The sequence below is a fragment of the Equus przewalskii genome, chromosome 1 (genome assembly GCF_037783145.1).
Source record: "Equus przewalskii isolate Varuska chromosome 1, EquPr2, whole genome shotgun sequence".
NCBI classification, from domain to species: Eukaryota; Metazoa; Chordata; class Mammalia; order Perissodactyla; family Equidae; genus Equus; species Equus przewalskii.
This window is the reverse complement of record NC_091831.1, coordinates 78,511,233-78,517,232: the sequence shown is the minus strand read 5'-3', so window position 1 is coordinate 78,517,232 and position 6,000 is coordinate 78,511,233.

Genomic DNA, 6,000 nt, shown 5'->3' with positions numbered 1-6,000 from the left:
TAGAAGTAGCAAGACTTTTGCACAAACAGAAATAGCTGTCTGTGTTTTGGAGCCTCAATTTCATCTCTTACTGAGAATAACACCTTAGTTCATGGGGGTTTAACGGTTCTTGTTAAAGATGAGTTATAAAATATATTCATTTCCTTTACTAAAAAGAGTTTTATATACACATTTAGGGAAAAGATGACAAAGAGACTTGAACTCATAAGCCAATGGGGATAATATGATCGTGACTGCCTGGAGCACTGCCGTGTGGGGAGGGCTCTGAGATGCACTTGAGTTCAGAGAGAAAGGGACTGTTCCTGACATCTTCCTTGGGCATGGAGAGGGAACCAGCATCATGGGTGCCCCGTTTCTGCCATTCCCTAGAATTCTGCTTGTCATCTTAAGAACTCAATGAGCTTGATTTCGAAAGCCAGTGCCTTGGCTGAGTTAGCGTTTGGGGCTGGAGGTGTTGTAACTTCCTATAAATAATATCTTGAGCAACTGGTCATGACCATTCGGAATGCTCCAACATTGTGTTAGCATCAACTTAAATGAAGGATTAGATGTTGTTTACTGCAGTTTTTCCTATGATTTATATTTGGAATTGGCCTACTTACATCTTGTTGTGAGTGGTTGAGACTACAAGAACTATTGTTCCACTGGAAGAGAAAAAGAAGGAAAAATACCATCATAAAACACAATATGATGACTCACGTTCACATTCCCTAAAGGGCAGGCTAACATGAGAAAATGGAGAACAGGGAGGTTTCATTTCACAATGTTTTTATTCCATTATTAAAGCTATTCATCTTTTGAGAAAAAAAAGTTTATCTTATTTCCAACGAAGGTGCCAATTAGACTATGAAATAATACTGCTTATTAAAGGCATAAGAAACTAGCAAAGAGGAGAACTAGTATATGTTCACAAAGTTAAAGGAAATTAATGGAAATTGACAAAAATCTGAAATTATTTGTCTCTTAATAAATTTGCTTACAAATGTCACTTTTCTTACAATAAAATCCAGACACGGTTTTAGGGTCCCTTCCTGACTATAAAAATTGTAGTAAAATCTTGGGATCAACCATTTAGTTTTTCAGGAAGTAAAAAGCATTTTAAGACAACTTACTGCACATCTCACTGTCTGCTAGAAGATGTAAAGATTGAAAATTAAGCAAAATATATGGACCCTGATTTCAATAATTTAGAATTTTACTAGAGATATTGAGGTGTGAGGCATCTAATTCTCAAAGGAATCTTGTATGTGTTTACTCAGGAGTAGCAATTTGATTGTTTTGAATAAACTTGCCTGATGACTTAGTCAAGTAAAAAATTTAGCTGATTTTTTAATTTTCTGCCTTAATTGGTTATAGACTTAATTGACCAAATGAATTCCTATTTTGGCACAATGATGGCAAATTCTGCCTACCCAATGATAGATCACGTGTTCCATTTATACTTTAAACAAGGTGGACAGCACTCCAAGAGTGTATTTGCTTTCCTTTCTTGAAAAATTGGTGTCTTTCTCAGTAATAAGTGGACTCTGGGGGAACTTTTGCTTCAAATATGCTATGTGAAAGCACTTGACAAATCTCAAGTTAGATCCCCCGGTTGGGAAGGCTGAAGCAGGAAGTAGAGTGAAGCGACGGTAGATGTGCATTAATTCTTCCAGATCACTCTCTGGTTTCACGGGGCAGATTCCTACTTCAGTCTCTTGGGTCCAGGGGAGGACCTAACTTGCTCAATTTGTCCACTGAGAGCGGGTAGCTGGACAGGAGCAAGGGTGAATGAGGACCTGCCACCACTCCCGCGGCAAAGGAAACATTCCAGCTCTCTTTCCCCACCCAAACGTGACTAGGCTGTGCTGAGCTGGTACCTCTTTCCCTGTTGTGGTTGTGAAGGGAGGGAAGATGGCATTTATTGTGAGGCTGAGATAAAGGTGGAGGAATGCTCTTCCAAAAGAGGGGTGGCTTCTCACGACAGGATCAGATTCCGTGACGCTGATTGCTATCGCTTGTTAAGTCAGGCACAGACATGGTGTTAGGCATTGATGAGGTTAGAGCTTACCAGAGACCAACCCCAGGTTGTGCCATCTTGCCCTCTCTTCTCTTCTCCCTTGTGGACTGGGTTACAGCCATCATTTCAGTCTCTGGAAGCTGGTGGAGATATGCAAAACCATCCCTAATTCCTAAGCCATTCACTAAACCAAAGTGCAGCTCAGAAAGGAGGGAAGAACCAGGTGCTGAGTGGACAACTCCTTGTTGGCTGCCTGGCCGGGCCCAGGGCACCTCCCAGTTCACAGTGGCAAAGGAGCCTTGAACTCAATGTCACCTTTAGGCCCCAAAGACTCTTCATGAGTGTCTATAAATGCAGACACTGTAATTAAGCGTCTCCCAAAACAACAACATTGGGCTGGAGTTTATTGTGGGAGAGTGAAAAATGACCCCAAACCGCCATCTTCCGTTTTAATGGGGACTATTTGTTAAATGGCATTGCTTGAGCCATTGAAGGACTCCTATGGAATCAGGAAGGGGTTGAGATTTCAAACATCTTCGCCTTTGGTTCAGGGAAAGAAAATGTAGACGTGCATTTATCCCAGTCACAGGGATACCAAGAGTACCCAGGGTTGGGGGTTATGGGGTCATCTGTCTGGTTGTGTCTGCATGAGCAAGGATAGAGTGGATGGGACTGAAAATTCTTCTGCTTTGTTCATGTCTGTATTTCTGAGTTGTGCTTCATGCATGACTGCAAGGACAAACCGCAGGGAATTGGAATGACCTAACATTTCTGTGACCTCTGCTTTTGTTGCACCTGAATTCTCCCAGAGACCACATCACAGGAGGGAAATGTATATGGAAAATACCTCATGAACGTCTCCAAGACAGACAATAAAAACGGACCATTCAGAGCTAGCAAAGATCCACTCTGGAGCCTAAGTAACCCTCTTTTGCCATTTATCATGAACTGACTAAATTTCCCAGATAATTGCTACGGCCCCATGTTACCTCTTGATGAATGGACACCGTGTTAGGGTGATGCAAGTAAGGTTGAAGTTTATTAATAATTCTCTAGCCCAGAGACATGCATAAGAGAAGAACACCAGATGTTAGGGCTAGAAGGGACCTCAGAGTACACTAAGTCCCACTGCTGATTTTTACGGATGCAAAATCACGTGCAGTCAGGGTGCTGACTTACCCAGGACCACACAACTAACCATGGCCGTGCAGGGACTAGAGCCTAGGACTGAACACCCAGCTTCGTGCTTTATTTAAAAGGGGGACTGCCCCATTGGGAACAGTAGGTCTGGTGAATGCACTGTTGGCCGTACGGACCATGCTCCACTAACCAACTGAGATAGACCGAGACTTACTTCATCAGCCAGGAAGCCAGAAGGGGCAAGGAAACAATTTGGCTCTATAGGGTGGAGACGAAATGGCTTCTTTCAATAGAATGCTAAGTTCTTCATTTTACAAGAGCCAAAGTACAAGTTCAGACCAAAAGCATCTTACAAACAAAATTCTTCCTCTATATAGACATCTGCACTTCTTCAGTGGGGGCTGTGGGCCATTAGGGCCATGTGCTTGTCACTACACTTGCAGCAGATGTTTGCTGCTACTTGAAGACTTCCCTGTGATGTGGTTATTGTTTAATTCTCCTGTAAAGAGAGGCCTGCTCAAATTTGACAGGATGGCTTAAATTCAAACCAGGGTGCAATGCCCCACTGTGCATTAGTTACAGCGGCAGATCAAAGCTATAAGAAAGAAGTTCGGGGTTTCTTTGAGTTCTCCAAAGGCCCTCGAAGCTCTGTGCTGTGGTGAGTGGGAGAATCTGTGTCTCATTCTCGGATGCATTTATGTTCAGCGACATTTGCAGGATCATCCTGTTAGGCCTATTGTGCCTTTTGTTTAAAAGGCTAGACTTCGCTTTGAAGTGACCTGACAAAACACAACGACAGAGGGCCACTTGGGCAGGGCCCATGGCCAGAGCCTTGAAAGGGGTAGAAAAAGCCAAATTCCTCATGGGTGCCCAGGTTGCCCCACTTTGCACAAGCAAATGGACTTATTTTAAGAAAGAAGTGTTAAGAAGTTAAATAGTGATATGAAAAATAGCTGTCCACTGTGACCCATGCATGCTGAGGCTGAGAGAGGGATCACGGGACTCCAGTCAATAGATATTTACCGAGTCCCTCCCACGGGCAAAGAGCAAAATGCTGAACAATGTTTTCTTTCAAGAGGTGCTTGTAATTTTAAACCCACTCTCTTATTACCTGGGTGGCAAGCTAAAACACGAATGTATTAGCCATTAAAGAAGGAAGGTTGAAATAATATTTAAAGACGATATATTTAAGCACAGTGATTCACTAAATGAAGAGTGTGCACTTGCCATGGATCCAGGAAGGGAGAGGCTGCTCAGGCTGGACACGGCTTTCCAGGAGAGGGCTTTCCTGGTGGGAAGCATCTGGCCTGGACTTTACTGGATAGTATTAGTTTCTATGTGGCATCCTCTCTTGTGAACAAGTAAGGCTTTATTAGTTTTGATAAGGACTTAAGAGCCAACTGACCTCACAGACCGCAATTCCTTTATGATAAGATCCAGTATAAACAAGAGAAAACACATGGTTAATGATGGCATGGTCTTGTTCTTACATGGCAGCAGGACCAGCAAACTTCCAGATGCGTGTATGAGACTGCACAGCTTTCCCAGCTAACAATCTTCTGCCACACAGCAAAGCCGAGACCATGGATCCCAGCTCACTCTCCTCTGGGCACTCAGAAAAACGGCCCTGTGCTTCCTAGGCTTTACTCGCATAAAAGTTATGGTTCAGATTCTCCTAGCTCCTGGCCTGACCCTCCTCCTCGCCTTCCAGATACTTTTCCGGGTTCACAAAAATGGATATTTATAGAGCTCTTGTCTATCTCTTGTCATAAATAGGCATTTATGGACCTCTTATCTTTTTCTCTCTAGGGACAACTAGCAATAACCTACTTCTGCCTAAACTACATTCATTCCTTTCTTCATTCTTTCATTCGACAGTATTTATTGAGCACCAGCCATGTATCAAGCACTGTGCTGGGAGCAGGGGATTCAACAAGGAACATTGGAATCTACAGTCAAGTGAAAGGATCTAGGTAAATAAAGAGGGGTGAAAATATTACATTATGTGTAGTGACCCTGACTTGGGGTGTAAAGAATATATCCAAGAAAAGTGACATCAGTGCTGAACCCAAGCCAACAGGAGGTGGTCCCGCAGGGTGGACAGAGGAGAGGGGATTCTGGCCAGACAGAACTGAACATAAAGGGGCCTGGAGGCTGGTGAGCGGGGCATGTTGCAGAAGCTCGAATGTTGTTTCAAGGGGCTGAGCAAAAGGCGAGGCCAGGGAGACCAGCAGGGGTCAGTGGCTGAAGGCCGTGTACAAATGCCCAGAGCTTTGACTCTGTCATCAGGGCGACACGGAGCTAATGAAGAGCTTCAAGTTCTTCAGCATGACAAGCTCAGAGTGACTTGCCATTTAACACTCACTGGGCACTTTCATCTGTCTCAGCAATTTAAAGACGTGACTGCATCCCAATGAAGGCTTAGCAGGCATACAGAGAAGCAGAGGTTTTCTCATTTTACAGGTGAGGAGACTTGAGATATATGGAGGTGACGGAGCTTGCCAAGGTCACACAGGAGCCCAAAGCAGAAGTTAACAATCAGCAAAGTCCGTGACAGGACAGGGAAACGTGATGAGAGCACAACAGATATACTGTCCAAATAGAACCGAGCTAAAACACAGTATAAATTCTTTAAATGATTTTTTTAAAAAACCAAATTCCCTGCTTTGTGCATGTTAGGACATCGAAGGTCAAGGCTTTGGAATTACACTCCTCATATCTCTCGTCCTGCCTCCTAAAATACAGCCAGAAAAGAACCACGTCCCCAGGCGGTGGGTGAAAATCAAGAGCTGCTGTGTTGCGGGAGGAATGTGCTTCGCTCACTATCTATATAATTGGCAGAGGGTCAACAACAGTGTAAG